Source organism: Mustela nivalis, assembly GCF_964662115.1.
Source record: "Mustela nivalis genome assembly, chromosome: Y".
NCBI lineage: Eukaryota > Metazoa > Chordata > Mammalia > Carnivora > Mustelidae > Mustela > Mustela nivalis.
Window position 1 is genome coordinate 31,734,376 of NC_139041.1, and position 16,807 is coordinate 31,751,182.

General features: G+C 47.3%; 1 protein-coding gene across 1 annotated transcript in view; it reads left to right on the top strand.

The window, feature by feature from the left end:
* LOC309856863 (anosmin-1-like) overlaps positions 1 to 16,807 on the top strand; it is a 171,623-nt gene that overhangs the window by 97,681 nt on the left and 57,135 nt on the right. The gene's annotated exons all lie outside the window — the stretch shown is intronic.

Genomic DNA, 16,807 nt, shown 5'->3' on the forward strand with positions numbered 1-16,807 from the left:
AGCGGTGGGAGAGCCCCTCCAGACACCAGGGCGGCTGTGTCCAGGCCTGGGAGAGCGAGGGGAAGGCCTGTGGCACGGCCCAGAGTGCTGCGCCTCTGAAGGGACCAGGAGGCCGGCGGGAGCCCTGCCAAGTCCCCTGTGCACAGCCCACGGGAGCCCGCCTCTCCCCGGCACGAGGAGCTCCTGGGGCCCCGCAGCCTGCGTTTCAACCCGGAGGGTGCGCAGGGCCTTGCCCGAGTGTCCGAATGCAGAGCCGGGGTGACAGGAGCTGCATCCGTGTGTAGGACGCAGGTACCCGCGGGCCGGACACCGCTCACCGTCCCCACACGCGGGGAAGAGCAAAGCACGTGGCGCGTGGGCGACAGTGCCGTGGGGATGTGTGGAGGCCTGGGCGGGGGGAGCCCGTCGCATCCGCCGGCCGCACCCTAGGCAGACGGACCCAGGCTGAAACGGTAGCGCCGGCCGCACCCCTTCCCTGCGTCCCGGCACGCTGGGACTCGACGTCCCTCGGACAGTGGCGGGGGTGCATGGCATGCCTGGGTTCTCGAAGCGAAGTGTTTGGCGCGGCTGCAGAGCTGAGTGCGGTGTGGGGGGCTTCTCAGGGTGCAGGTTCGGTGCGGGATTGTCCTAGTCTCGCTTTTACTCGGCTCTGCAGGTTCTGCTCAGCACGTGGTGGCGGGCGCTGGCAGGTGGTGCTCTGCACGCGCTTGGTGATGAGTCCGTGCTGCTGGGAGCGCGTCGGACCTGAGGGCTACCGGCGCTGCAGTCGTTGCGAGCATTTCCTAGTGGCGAACACTGGATGCCTCCAGGGCTACCGAGGACTGGCCGAGAGTCCTAGTTCTTTACCCAGTTGCTCTGCAAGGACACTCACTGCTGGGCTCAGGGTTGGGTGTGAACGCCCAGAGGGGAAGAGCCTTCCTGTGGCTTTGTCTCCAGCCCTTCTGGGTGCTGGGGGTGGGCCACTGGCCTCGGTCATGGTTTCTGTCTTCCCTCAAGGGACCTGACGCATCATCCATCCCTTCTCGCCAGAACAGTTTGGCTTCTGCAGGGGTTCCGTCCAGACTTTTCCAGGAAACATATACTGATCCCGCCTTCAATTTCATGTGTCTTTATATTAGTTATCTCTGGCTGCCTAACACATGATCCCAAGCTTTGGGGCTTAAAACAACACAAGTTCCTCCCTCCCTTCCTCCACCCCCCACCCCCCACTTTCTTTATTTTATGTCGCCATAAAATACATCATCAGTTTCTGTTGCAGTATTCCAAGATTCACTGTCTATGCAGCACACCCAGTGCTCCATGCAATCCGTGCCCTCCTCAATACCCACCACCAGGCCCTCCCATCCCCCCATCCCCGTCCCCTCCAAAACCCTCAGTTCCTCAGAGCCCATAGTCTCTCATGGTTCACCTCCCCTTCCAATTTCCCTCAACTCCCTTCTCCTCTCCATCTCCCCTTGTCCTCCATGCTATTTGTTATGCTCCACAAATAAGTGAAACCATATGATAATTGACTCTCTCTGCTTGACTTATTTCACTCAGCAGAATCTCTTCCAGTCCCATCCATGTTGCTACAAAAGTTGGGTATTAGTCCTTTCTGATGGAGGCATCATACTCCATAGTGTCTATGGACCACATCTTCCTGATCCATTCGTCCTTTGAAGGGCATCTTGGTTCTTTCCACAGTTTGGCGACCGTGGCCATTGCTGCTGTAAATATTGGGGTACAGATGGCCCTTCTTTTCATGACATCTGTATCTTTGGGGGTAAATACCCCAGGAATGCAATTGCAGGGTTATAGGGTAGCTCTATTTTTAATTTCTTGAGAAACCTCTGCACTGTTTTCCACAGTGGCTGCACCAGTGTGCATTCCCACCAACAGTGTAAGAGGGTTCCCCTTTCTCCACATCCTCTTCAACACACATTGTTTCCTGTCTTGCTAATGTTGGCCATTCTAACTGGTGTAAGGTGGTATCTCAGTGTGATTGTGATTTGAATCTCCCTGATGGCCAGTGATGATGAACATTTTTTCACATGTCTGTTAGGCATCTGTATGTCTTCATTGGAGAAGTGTCTGTTCGTGTCTTCGGCCCACTATTTGATGTGATTATCTGTTTTTTGAATGTTGAGTTTGAGGAGTTCTTTATAGATCTTGATGTCAGCCCTTGTCTATACTGTCATTTGCGAATATCTTCTCCCATTCCACGGACAAGATGTTTCTTACCTCACAGTTTCTGTGCAATGGGAGTTTGGACATGACTTCAAGGTGATCTTTGTGTCAGGGTCTCATGATGGCGTCATCAGGGTGTCTGCCGGGCTAGCTTTCTTGTCTGCGGGCTCAGCTGCTTCTGCTCATGGTCGGCCTCCAGGCTCATGGCGGTCGCTGGCAGAATGCAGCCCTTACGATTGTGGAAATGAGGTCCCATTCCCTCGGTGGCTGTTGGCTGGAGGCCACTCTCACATCTGAAGGTTGCCTGTCGTTCCTCACCACATACCCTCCCCGCCAGGCTGGTCTCAACATGGCTAGTTACTTTTTCAAGGCCAGCAAGAGCTCTCGACCCGTAGTCTGCTAAGACCAACCTTTCCATAATACAACAGTCTCCGGAGGGACCTCTCTTCCCCTTTGCCAGATTCTACTGGTTGGAAGCAAGTCACTACGGCCACCAACACGCATGCACACACACGCATGCACACACACACACGGACACACGCCAAGGGAGGTGAAGACACCAGGGGCGGTTGTGACTCAGTGGCGCTCGCTCTGAACTGTGTCTGCTACAAAGAGCCAATAAAAAGCGGTGGTTCATGCCCCGTGCGGCATTGACCAGAGCCAGAGTCGTCAGAAATAGAGCAGAACCGGTGTATCGGTGCAGGTGTTATGTGTTCTGTAACTCGCCCTCCTGGTCCTATCTTGCATTCTGTGCTCTACGCACGCCGTCCATCCGTGTGAATTAAAATAAGCTGTCATAGGATCTGGAGGAACAAGGTGGACCATGGTGTTGGCTGCATAAACACATGGTCCCTTAAGATCCGTAATGCTGGGCAGATGATGTGACATCTGAAGGACGGTGTCATGAAGGTCATCCGAAACCTCTCTCGCTAGCAGTGTCAAATGTGACAGCGCACTCCCGTGATAGCTCTTCTCTCTGAAACAGCCGTGAGGGCTGCGGAACCCAATGCAGCTGATAGAAATGGGACTCATGGACCCATGGTGACTCCTGCTCCGGCAGGAGAGGTGAGCTGGACCGGAGAGCTGGGACAAGTCGAGGCCGGTTCACAGACCTCAGCCCGCTGGTCCCACCACTCGAGCTCCTGTTCCCCGTCAGTTCCTCTCGGCCGCCTTCATCTCCGTGTCTTGTTTCCTTCCGTGTTGCGTTCCCGTCTGCATCCCACGTTGACGGAGACCGAGTCCTGCAGGACCGATTCCCGTTTCAGCGTTCGGAGGCTGATCGTTCCGAGGCAGCCCTAAGACAATCCCGTCTGCCTCTCGCTTCCCCCGTCACTGCTCGCGTGCCTACAGGATCCCTGTTTTCGCGAACCTGCCACGCTTTCCCTTCGTAAACGTTTACACCCAGAAGGACTCTACAGGTCATTCCTCTCCCAGTGGAACAGCTGAACCATTGGGTTGGACCAGTGTGTTGATTTGCAAGACACTCTGAGCTTTATTTGTCTTTGAAGGCACGGTTTGCCTCCCGTTCTTACAAGTGAAGGTGTGTAGGAACTCGGCCTCGCCGGCTCACGGGGCTTCTGTCGCAGGCCGCGTCGGGGCCTCACGGCAGCAGAGCTGAGGACCTGTGATGGGTCCGGAGGTGCACGAGGCTGAGGCTGCTTACTGCGGCGCCTGCGGAGTTTTCGACCTCCTGCCCTACGCAATGAAGCGGTCCTAATCCTGCCAGGACCCTGCCGGACCCTTCAGAACGTTGTTGCTTCCTGACCTGTACGCCCAGCACCTGTTTCTAAACAAAGCTCCATTGTTCTTGCTATTTTAGTCACGAAATCAGTTTCCCTCCGTAGGAGAGGTCTTTGGAGGCGTGGTCACGATCACTCCCCTAGAGTGGGTCTGTGGCTGCTGCACACACTGATCTCCTAGACTTCATGTCTGATGCTGTCTACAGTTCAAGCTGCTGCTGGAGTTAAGGATGTTATCCCTTAGATGAAAAAGTTGACTGTGTCAGAGTCGGAATCATGCAGGATGCCTTCTTCGGATCACATGGGAGAATTTTCCCCATGTTGGGTTTTGGAGGAGGGTGGGTCATGCTTTACTGTTTCAGTTTAGTCATTAAACATGATCTCCATCTCACTATTTTTTTTTTAAAGATTTAAAAATCATCATCAACCATTTTTCTTCCTGATCATAAAATGCACATTTCTTCACGTTTAAATGTTCCCTTCTTATAACCGCAGGCATCTAACTTATCAAGGACACTACTCTTTTCCTTTCTTGATGGTATAAAATCAAATTTTGTCTTAAAATTGCCTTTGTCGGAGTTTTAAGGGAATTTTTTTGTTGTTGTTTTGTTTTTTCCCTTTTCAAAATGTTTTCCAAGCTTCTTATATTGGATTTTCACAATGATTCTTATAAGAAGTTAAGCCTGAGTTTTACTGGGTGAACTTACGGGACAACAGGACTGACATACAAGGGGGAAATGGTGTTATCTGCCCAAGATCCCATGTTTAACGGCTTCTTCCAGAAGATCTGGAATCCAGGTGTGCCCCTCCTAAGTCTGCTCTGTGTCCCAGGACAGAGTGGAGGGGGAAGCCATACTACCCGCCCCCCCACGGGAAATGAATCTGAGCCTGGGTCTAATGTAATGTTGTTGGCCAGCCCTCTGGGCTTAAACACCCTTGAAGTACAAAGAGAGGTTTGGTTATGCAAAATTCTGGTTAATTAAGGGCACTTCAAGGAACTGAAGGAACAATAAGGCTCCTTAGGACTTTGGATGCCCAGGGCCATAGATAATTCCAGTCCTCCTGACAGCACAGGTCAGAAACTAAAGCTGTTGGGGTTTACCATGCTCCTGCGGGGGCTTTTTCTTACACTCAAAACTTATTATCCTTCCAGTGCTCCAGAACCCAGCGCACGCAGTAAATGCCTCCCTTCAGGAATGGAAGCTGCACCTTCTGGTGTCTGGGACAGCAGTCCAAGGGTTAAATGTATGGGAAGAAGTTGAATGCCGAACAAGAAAACAGTGTCATATGCCCAGGAGGGCATGTCGGCGAGGGGGTGGTAGACACAAGACTCCGCACAGGTGTGTTAGGGTGTCAGTTAGGAATTTGCGGAAGGTTTCTTCTGAAACCTCCACGTTCCGTGCTGAAATCCCGTGCGTGGCCAGGAGTGGTCGTAAGATGGGGTGCAGGTACAGGGCACCTGCACGGAGCTCATTTTCAAAAAACGGTGGCTTTTACTATTATACATAGGAAACCTTTATTTTTTAAAAATGATAAGCCTTTACCTTTTACATTTTTGTAACACATCAAAGTGTTCCTTGTATTTCTGGATTGTGATCTTTGGGTGGTGGTGGTGGCATGTGCAGACTCTGTCCTGGTTTCCCCTCAATGTAGCAGATAGTGGGCGTCATGGAATGAAACACTCCAAGCGATGCTTATGAAGTTTTATAATTATTGTGAGATTTCCTTTACCTGCATCTTGGAAAGGAAGTTATCCTCATTATGTCAAATGTTATAGCCCTGCAGAATGACAAAATCAAGCCTACTGAGTGACTTCTTAACGTTGTTCGGTAATTTATTGGCTAGACAGGACGTGTTCTCCGTGCAATGGAGGCTTTTTGCCCTCACTTTTTGAAATAGGGAGACTCCATTTTCATTAAATTTTTATATGACGCCAGGGGAATATAGAATCATAGGAGATTCAACTAGAGGACACTTGATGCGTTTTGCAAGTTGATTAAAAAAAAAAAAAAACCCAACCCTGAATATTGGAGATTATTCTGAATGATTTGAAGACATATCTGGATGGGAAAGAGGGACAGAGCAGGTAGAAAGAGTTAAGGGAATGGGCTGGAAATCGTAAGAGCATCGAATTTAAGTAAAATGAACATAAGCAAATAAATAAAATAAGTAAAATAAAAATCTCATGAAAGATGCTTGTACAACACTTAACCAGTGTCTGAACAGGGGAAACATGGAGTGAATATTAGCCATTTTTACTCTGAAGGGAAAGGCAAGGTTAACATTTTTGAATTCTGTGATAGGTCAGTGAGGTAGAGGCTGAAGAGGAGTTTTGTCCTGATGAGGTGACTAGAAGCAGGTCAGAGGGTTTCCGTGGAGGAGGAGTCAGCAACGTCTCCAACTCTTGGTTGTCAGATAGAAAGTACGGGGAGAAATGCAGACCCAATACACACAACTGTTTGTGTATGTTTAGGTTCCTTCACCAAGATCACGAGTGTGGGAGAAGGGGAGAGAAGGGGCCGTGGCCAGGGGCTCACCGTCTGAGGACATGAGTTGTGAGTACCTTTCCTTTGGGAAGACTTGACTCCATTTGTGTGCTCGGGGAAATGAGTCCTGTGAGGCATGTGAAGTCAGAGAGTGGGTCAGCGTGGGTCAGAAGCCCAGAGTTCTGGAGTGTGAAAGCAGGGATCAGTCACAGGGACACCCACTGCCCCTGCAAAAGCCTAGTCCAGCATCCAGGATGGCCCAGACCCCACTGTGCGCACAGATCACCTGGGTGTGGTTTAGACGGGCACATTCCGACTCAGTGGGTGTGGGCTGTGGGCCCCCAGAGCCTGCATTTCCCATGGACAGTGCTGAGGCCGCGGGCCCAGGGGCTGCCCTGTACAGCAAGAGCATGGATCTCTCTCTACGGTGTTGGGGCTCCCTGCCAAGCGCTCACTTACACTTGCCTGCGAATTCTGTGATGCAGTCACTCGTAAGGACTGAAAATAAACAGATGAGGATGGTGTTGAGAGGAAAAGGCCCCACGTTTCTAATCACTCAAATTGCAGAACTTTACTTGTGGGTTTGTCTCCATCCCTTCATGAAAGGTATTTGACTAGGTATAGAATTCTAGGTTGACTTTTTTTTTTTTTTAATTAGTAGTTTAAAAAATCTCTCTTCATTTTCTTGTCTTGTATGTTTTCAGAAAAATCTCTTGACATTCTCATTTTCTTGTTGTGTATAAAATGCCCTTGTATTTCCCGGTCTGCTTTGAGGATTTTCTTGCTGTATTTGGTTTTAAGCAGTAAGATGATGGAGTTGTGACTGGGTAGTCTTTCTACTTCTTGGGCTTGGGGGGGAGATGCTTCTAATTTTAATTGGGCTTATAGTTTTAATAAATTTTTTTATATATCAGCCAATATTCATTTCTTCTTTCTTCCTTTCTTTCTTTCTTTCTTTCTTTCTTTCTTTCTTTCTTTCTTTCTTTCTTTCAGAAAGACTGTGCATGAGTGGGTTGGGGGTGAGAGTCGGGGAGAGAGAGAGAGTGCATCTCAAGCAGACTCCATACCCAGCACAGAGCCCAACATGGGGGTCAATCTCATGACCCTGAGATCATGACCTGAGCTGAAATCAAGAGTTGGCTGCTTAACTGACTGAGCCAGCCAGGTGGTCCTGTATATGAGCCAATATTTTTTTCTATCCCATTCTCTGTATCCCCTCCTTCTGGGACTCTAGTTATACATGATAGACTTTGTATTATGACCTGGGTCACTGAGTGTTCTGATCGTGTTTTTTCTTCATTCCCCACCCCCTGCTTTATTTTGCTAATTTTCACCACTGTGTCTTCAAGTTCCCTTCTTTGCAGAGTGCCTGACATTCTTAAGATGCTCTTGGTCATAGTTTTCATTTCTTCGTGTTTACTTCTGGAAGTTCCGTGCAGGTCTTTCTGTGTCTTTCTCCCACATTCCTAGGCAGACAGAGCACATTTATAATGACTTTTAAAATGTCCGTTTCTGCTAACTCTGTCATCTCTATCATTTCTGGTTTTGTTTCTTTAGATTTCCTTTTTCTCTTTTACCTTTTGGACTTGCAACTGGTCTCTGAAGGGAGAGGATGTGGTCTTGTGGGACTGAGCCCATCCTTGTGGGATCTGAAGTTGTTTGCGAGTAGATGGTGTCAGAACTGAGTTGAATTGTAGGACACGCAGCTTGTGTGTGGAACCACCGTACCAGCATTGAAATTGGGGACATAGAACTTTTCAGTGTGTAAGAGGGTAAAGTGTGTATCTATTCTAAAGTATGATTCTACTTGTACCTTGAATGGGTGCGATGGTTTTGCAAGTGTTTGCAAAACTCTTTGAGATGGAAGACTTTTAGAAGCTTAAAAACATAATAAAAGAATAAATGGCTACATTTCACAAGTTCAGAATTTGTTCCCCTTTTTCTTCTTCTTCTTTTTAATTTTAATGTTGGACATGGAGCTTGAACTCATGACCCTGAGATCAGGGGTCACATGCTCTACCAACAGAGCCAGCTACATGGCCCTAGAATTCATTCCTCTTTGTGAGTAATTAGGGATATGGGGATTTTAGGCAATTAACCTGTACTGTTTCCCATTGTTTTGTTTTTTTTTTTTTGTAGGATTTATAGAACTATGTTTAAAAATTCTGATACTCATGTTAATGGCTAACACTGATTTTAACTTTATGATGTTCCACAATCTTGCTAATTTTTTGCATACTTAATACTTAGGGTAATAGTACACAATAGTCATAATTATCCCCCTTTTGTATTTGGAGATACTAAGACTTGTAAAATTAGATTTGCCTCCAAATCCTATGGCTCTTGCCTGACTGATGTATTTGCTATTCTCTTCTTCTAGAATATTCCTCTGTCCTTTACATCATATTCTGTATTCACATCATTCTAAATATTGATGACTTACCTTTTTTTTTTAAAGATTTATTTATTTATTTATTTGTTTGACAGAGAGAGAGAGAGATCACAAGTAGGCAGAGAGGAAGGCAAAGAAAGAGGGAGAAACAGGCTCCCTGCGGAGTAGAGAACCCAAGGCGGGGCTCGATCCCAGGACGCCGAGATCCCAACTTCTCTTTTTTAAGGGCTTTCTCTTTGTCTAATCCTTTTTAAGAGGGTTATTTACCGTTTTTTTAAATTGCAGGATGGTTGACACAGTGTGACATTAGTTTCGGGAGTATCCGTAGTGACTCCGGTTCTGTGCACTCTGTGCTGTGCCCCCGTCTGTCAGCACACAATAATATTAGAGTGCCACGGGCTGTCTTCCCTACGCTGCATCTCTTACCCTCGTGACTGTTCATTCCCTTGGGCTAATCCTCTGTTGGCCTCCTGTACTTTCACGACTTGCTGTGTCTGCCTTATTTTACTACACATTAAACTCCTTGACGACTTACCTGCTTGCTGCTGACCGTAGAAGCGGTAAGCAGAGCAGAGCACCATTTCCACACGTTCTTTTGCTCGCCATCCACGCCTACCTCCTAGGACGGCAGTTTGGCTTATGAATTAGTATATACATCCTGTCACAGGGTGATTGCTTCGTAGGCGCGCCTGGTCATTCCAGGTAACAACATACAGGCCGAAGGGGAGAGAAGGACATGAGAGTTTAACTGGAGGGCCCTCGCTGTCCCTGGCTCCCGAGGAGTTTTTAAATTTCTGGAATCACATATGTGCCTAGGGATCGTCCAAAGATCTTCCAGCGAGATTTCAGAGTCTTGCTCCCAGTGGAAAAACTGACCACGGATCTCTCCATACAAGGTGGCACATTTGCCTTCCAAACAAATAGAAAAGCAGGTCAACGAAGAGGAGGTTGAAATCAGTGTAAGTAAAGATGACTGTCATCTGTCATCTGTCAAAAGGGACACATCCTCATTGGAAGAGACTTGCCTAATACGCATGTTTCTGATTTTCTTCTATTTTATATTATTCATGGCTAAGGTGTATAATTTGCCCCAGAACTAAATGGATTGTAATCCCATCTAATAAATTAGTGTGTATAATTGAGTTTCCAGGCAAATCATAATTGCATTTACAAGAACAAATTTGAAACATTTGAATGGAGAATGCTTTTTTCCTATTTCATGCATACTTAGTATTTAAATTCTTTCTTTGAAAGATGCAACTGGCAGTTTTGGTTTTTTTTTTTAAACACTATGTTTTTGGGGTGCCTGGGTGGCTCAGTGCGTTAGAGCCTCTGCCTTCGGCTCAGGGCGTGATCCCAGGGTCCTGGGATCGAGCCCCACATTAGGCTCTCTGCTCTGCAGGGAGCCTGCTTCCTCTTCTCTCTCTCTGCCTGCCTCTCTGCCTACTTGCGATCTCTGTCTGTCAAATAAATAAATAAAAATCTTTTTAAAAAAACACTGTGTTTTTATTATTTTGTAGAAATGATATATGCACATTGAAAACTTCATATAAACACCGGGGAATTTTAAGACCAACCCGTGACTCCAAATTCTGCCATCCAGAAGAGCCATGCTTACCTGGGCAGAAAAGTTACCGTAGGAAACCTAAGACTGCTCTCTTTACAAATTCCTGATTAAAACGTTGGCCTTTGGCCAGCATGTGGGAACTGAGGTCTGGGGAGGGTTCTCATCATTCCCTAACCGACAAGAGGTGCTCCCTGGTCTTAAACTGTCCACTCAGGGATGTGGTTTATAATGGGCACCTGTTTCCTCCTAGGAGTCTGGATTTTGGTGACGTGCTAGGCAGCAGGTTCCTTTGTGCCCAGCCTCAGTAAAAACTGTGGACACAGAGTCTCTGCTGAACTTGTCTGGTGACAGCATCTCTCATGTGGTGTCACAAGTCTTGCAGGAGGCATCGAGCACATCCTGTGTGACGGCCCCTGTGAGAGGACTCCCGGAAGCTCGTTCCTGGTTTGCTCCGGACTTGCCTCCATGCATGTTTCCCTGTTCCTGACTGTGCTGTAGCAAATCCGAGCCCACAATATGACTATATGCTGAGTCCTGTGAGTCCCTGTTGTGAATTATCAGACCTGGGGGCGGTCTTGGGGACCTTGTTACGTTACCATTGAGCAGACCCCGTACCTGACATTTCTACGCATGCTGTCTTTTAATGATGCTTGATGCTTAATACTATTTGAGTATAGCAGAAGAAACAGAAACCCCCACATATCAGGGAGAAAGAGATCATGAAAAATATTATGAAATCAAAAGCATTATTTTAAAAATTCTATATTTGCCTGATTGTTGATGGATGCCCTCAAGTTTAGTTCAGTGTAAGTTACTTAGATGTTCCCCACACCACACCAATTTTTCTGACATTATTTCCTAATTCTTAGTTTTATTATATCGAATACTTTTCCTGGACCACAATTCCTACTTTTTTCCATTTTCATTTTATACTTACTGGGTGATAAAATGATTGAGTCTATAATGCTAATTTCTTTATACCTGGCTTCTAAATTTGATCACATCTTGGGGCACCTGGCTGGCTTAATCAGTGCGGCGTGTGACTCTGGATCTTGGGGCTGTGAGTTCAAGCCCCATGCTGGGTGTAGAGAGGACTTAAAATCTTTTTTAAAAATTCTGATCATATCTTACTTTGCTTTTAGAAAGAATCCATAGATACCATTTTTTTTGAAACCACTCACAACAAACTTTGCCCCCCATTACACATGAAGTCCAAATTGAATTGCGCAGACTTCTCCTCATATAAGTATAGGCATGAGTACTTTGGGTACTGAGTATTGTAGTAACCCATGTATTCTTGCCGCCTGCCTATCTTTAGAACAGCTGAATGTGGCACTGCATTGTTTAGCAAGAAAGGCCCATGGGTGCCTTATAGTCCCTGAGTTTATTCCAGTCTTTGAGACTGTTTCTGTCGCATATACTTTTGAATGACAGCTGATTTTTTATATATGTAAACAGATATGATTATATATATAAACTATAGATAATATGATTTTATGTGTATAAACTATATATATATATATTTTTATTTTACTTATTGTTATAGAGCTATTTCTGTATTGGCTCCAGACATTAATAAATTTTGTAAAGAGAAATTGATTTGGAGGAAACCATATTTTCTCTATCGGAATCCACCTGATGTTTCTACCTGGATGTCTGAAAAGTTCTATTTTCGTCCTTGAAGTTCAGTAACACAAGCTATATTTCAGTGTTGCTTGTTTTTCAGTATTCCTGGATAAGATTTCTGTCCTTTTGATTTACATATATATCATTTACACGTGTGTGTGTGTGTGTGTATGGGAAATACATAAAATATATACATTTATGTGTGTGTGTATATATCAATCATCCAGATGATTTCCATATATTATGTATTTAAGAACCTATCTGCAGTGCGTTCCCTCTCTTTGTGGGTATTTCAAGAGTTACAGGCTCCCGGTGCTGCTCGTAGGAATGCAAGTGGACAGCGGCTGGCTTAGCCGTCTCCCTAGTTCACCCTGAGATATGGTGTGGTCTTCAGAAAGCCATCGGTGGACATCGTGGCTCACATGCGTCCTTGTCTTGTGAGTTGGGATAAATAATAATCTCCCCAAGCTTCTGTTTCATCATTTGTAAGACGGAAGTCATAATGGTTATGGGGGTTGAGGGGCGTCCGTGAGATGAGCCAGCAGACGGCGCGCAGGAGGGATTCTCTGTGCGAGGCTGCCTTTGCTTTTTAGCTGGGGCAGGAAAACCCACTCAAGGCCCTGGCTTTCAGCAAAGGCTGTGACATTTGATGCATGATATGGTTCTGTTGGATTGAATTAAATACCGAGGGCAATGTTCTATCCATACCTGAGGCCTCATATATATATGGTTTCTAACATAGGAAGATGACTTACGAACTTGCTGTTTTTATGTTCTTCATTCCATGGTCGCGGCATGAGTTATTTCGTTGTATGGTCCTTGCATTTTATACCACACAAACAAAACAAAGTTAATAGTGTCTTTTCACTAACACGTCCGGGAACTATTAACCTACTCTTTGTTGTTAGGATTTGACTTTATGTCTGTCATTTGCCAGGCACGTTGAGATTAGCATGTTGCCCACATACGGCCCTAAGAAACACAGTTTAGTCTTTAATCAAAGAGATGCGGTGTAGGAGAGATTTATAAGAATCAACTAATATGTAACAGTCCACAAACTATGAAGTTTTCCACCTAATCCCCTCCCCGGAGTGTTTTCATTTACTTCATACTCTGCTTTATCCCACCCTTCTTTGGAAGCATGTTGACATCCACAAGATAGCGAAGACTCTAGAAAAATGCAGGATCCTGGAAGGGCAGTGATTCTTATGAGTAATTTTATAGAGGCGTTGTAGGTACCTTAATTTTACAATGAATAGTTTGCCTCAACGGCTGGATATATTTTTATAAAGAAGTAGTACAACATTTTGCATCTGCTCTCATTCACCATGGAGCTGATGGCCATCCTAGTCCTCGTGATTTGGATTACTCACCCGTTTCCTATTTTTCACATCCCTCTTGCCAGGTCTACCAATAATTAACTCGGAATATCACAAGACGTAGAAGGTGCTTACTGGTCAGAAGTGTCTTCACTGACACCGAATGACCTTTGTTCCCCAGGACTTAAACTGGCCATTAGTAGAGCAATTGACACATTGTCTTTAGATCTAGAGTATTAATACCCACACATCATTTTTCCTGACGTGCACTCATCTCGGTCCTGATTCTGTTCAACGAGAACATTCCCAGTAAGCTACGCTCGAAGGCATTGTGAGAGACCTGTGTAGGGAAACCACACATTCTCCAGTTTATAGTCAGACCACTCATGGTTTTTCAGCCTAATCCAAGATACCGATCCAAGATAACGGATAGAGAGCCTCCAGATTTGCCTTCCACTGACATAAACAGCAGAACAGGCGTGCCGGTTTCCGTGCTGACTGGGCAGCAGTGCGCTGGAAACGTGTGGATGGTCACTGCAGAGGAAGCAGGCCAGCTTTCCGTCTGTGGATCTTCAGACGTTTTGGTCAGAATCACAGAAGCATTTGGAAATGTTCGACAGTAAACGTGTAGCATGGGAAAAGAAAGGAGACAGCCATGACCCCAGTGCTGTGGAGCTCCCATTGTGGGCCGGCTCCGCAAAACAGAGCTCGGTTCTTTGTGCACCACCTCATGTAATATTCATAACACTGTCTGTGCTCTTGCAGGCTCATGGGTCAGTCTCGAAAGCTCTGGTGCGAAGATGAACTTTTTTTTCTTCCCACATTTGTTTCCATGGTTCTCGAAACAATCACACACGCACCCCCCCCCACACACACACACAAGTCCACATTTTCGAAGCCATCCCCAAAAGGAGGGCTGTTGAATAAACGTACACAACACCTCTCACATCCACCGGGACATCTGAACGGTCGCGCTCCTTACGACCCTCCTTGGGTTCATCACGATCCAGTGTTTCCCGTTTGGGTTGGCGGCTGTTTTTGTCTCTCATTCTGCCCCATTAGCTCCGTCAGGAAATTATTATTTTTTTTATAATTATTTTTATAAACATATAATGTGTGGTTACGTCAGTAAATTATTATTAAGGTGAGGAGACACGGTCTCTGCGTTCCGCCGCTCAGGGTTCAAGGGCGCGGCTTCGGCACACAGGTCGTTCGGGTAGCAGGGGCAGGCGGCCCCGCGCTTTGTTACCTGAATGGCGAGTCCGACCCTGCGTTCACATGGGACTCTGGAAGGGAGCTGATTGAATTATCCCATGGCACAGACTCAGTCCCGGTGACTTCCTAGTGAGCGAGCGGTCAGCACTTGCCAGGTTTAGTAAAATTATTTCTACTTGGAAATTTCAGCCCGTGTGGGCCAAGGAATTCTGGTAACTAAGTCCTTGCAGCGCCGGGTCCCGTGTGCCTTCTGGTGGAGCAGGAGGACTGGCAAACCGCCGCCATTCCGGCTGCAGGTCCCTCACACCCTGCTTGGACTCCCAAGTTTGGCTTGGACCTACATGGACAGATTCAAAAGCGAGCAAAGGAGAGCACATCTAGCCGCTCCCAGAAAAATGAGCTGTGCAATCGACCAAGGGAGACGAGCTTTTGTGTTACCGAAGTGATGCTTTTGTGTTACCGAAGTGTTTAAAAAATTAACTGGCTACAGATGTGTGACTGAAGTGTCCGTCCTGAAACCGTGACCTTCCTTGTAAGTTGTACCTGGGAAGTTCTTAGATCGAGACCCTCTTTTGACCGAGGGTGAATAATTTATTTGATGTCCCCGATTGCGGACGTTTAAACGTTGGGGTTGCACTTTTTCTAGGTAGCGTTTCCAGTTTTTCCACCTTGTGTTAGAGTGTGCGCTCTTCCCTCGTATTTAATGGTCACACGGAGTTGGCTCCTCAGGAACATTAAACTGACACTTTCAGAAGGACCCCGTGTCTATCAGGGAGCATCTGTGTCGGGCACGGGACGCACATGTTTCTCGCTCTGATGTAGATTTTCGTTTAATTCCGTTAAAATGCACATGGTGTAGCATTTGCCATCATAACTCATATACAGACTTTTAATTTTTATTTCTTAAGATTTAGGTACTTTAGAGAGAGAGAGAGAGAGAGCACACAGGAACAGGGGGAGGGGCAGAGGCAGAGGCAGAGGATCTTCAAGCAGACTCCCCGCTGAGCTCAGAGTCCGACCCCGGGCTCCATCCCAGGACCCTGAGACCGGGACCTGAGCCGCAAGCAAGAGCTGGACGCTTACTGTCTGAGCCCCCTAGGCACCCCCATAGGCAGATTTGGTGCAGCATCATTTGGGGGAAGGAGGCAGGAGAAGCACAGTGGAACATTTTGCGTTGGCGACGGGGTTAGCCGGGGCTCCCGACATAGGTCCTCGAGCTGAAGTTACCACGCTTGGGCTTTTCAAGGAGATTTCTGGTCACCATCAACATGCAAAATAGCAGCCTCTAATTAACCCTCTACCTTGAAGTGAGTCAGAGACCTTCCTTTGTCTCCTCCCTTAAATCAGGGAGTTGGGCTATGGGGAGGGTTTTCCTTTCCTTTTAACCCCTTGTTAACATAGGTCTCCCACTGCGTGAGACCCTCTCTGGCTGACGGTCCCCTGCCGGCCTCCCTGGGGATGACGTATCTGGCTGGAGGTCAGACTTCCCACTGGGGGCCAGGTGAGCTATCAGGGCAGGAGGAGGGGTAGGCTGAAAGTTAGGGTGATCGTGATGTCTGATGGTCAGCCACCATCCATCAGCAACAGGAGGGCCACCGTGGGAGGCCTCTGTCCCTGGGGGTGGGGCTCCTTTTAGGGACCCTCAGAAGCTCCCATGGGAATGGCAGAAAGAAGCCCTGATTGCTTCTCATGTTTGAGTGGTCACCGAATGCTGTCCTGAACCGTTTTTCCGAAGGACAAAGCTACATTTGGTCACGGGTTCTTGCCACTCCTCGCGCTTTTTCCTTATTGTGAGTCTTTCAAAAAATCGGGGAATCCTTGTCGTCCCGAGTGTGTGATTGATTCTGGGCGGCCCTGAAATGCCGTCGGCCAGATGCTCTCCAGAACCGGGCTGTGTCCCACACGTAACCCTGACCCACATAGTCCCACGGCGTCCCTGACCGGTAATTCCATCGCGATACGAGGTCCCGGGTGCAGAGTAGAAGCCGGATATTACTAAAACCGGTTCAGGGAACGGAGGCTTAGAGCAGCTTTTGACAAGACGGCAGCCGGCGTCACTGCTGTGAGAACCGCCCCGTTTCCGGAGACGCACAGCAAAGGGCTCGTGATTACCATTGACCACACGGAACGAGTGACTCCGTAGAGAATGACAGTCCGCGTGGGCGTTCCGTAGTCCCAGAGCGGCCCTCGATGGTTCCGAGATGCTTTACGAATACGACCAGCTGTGTGAGCCCTGAGCACTCCCGTGCGTGTCCCTGAGTATCTGTCCGGTGCGTACAAAGTTACCACCCGCGGGC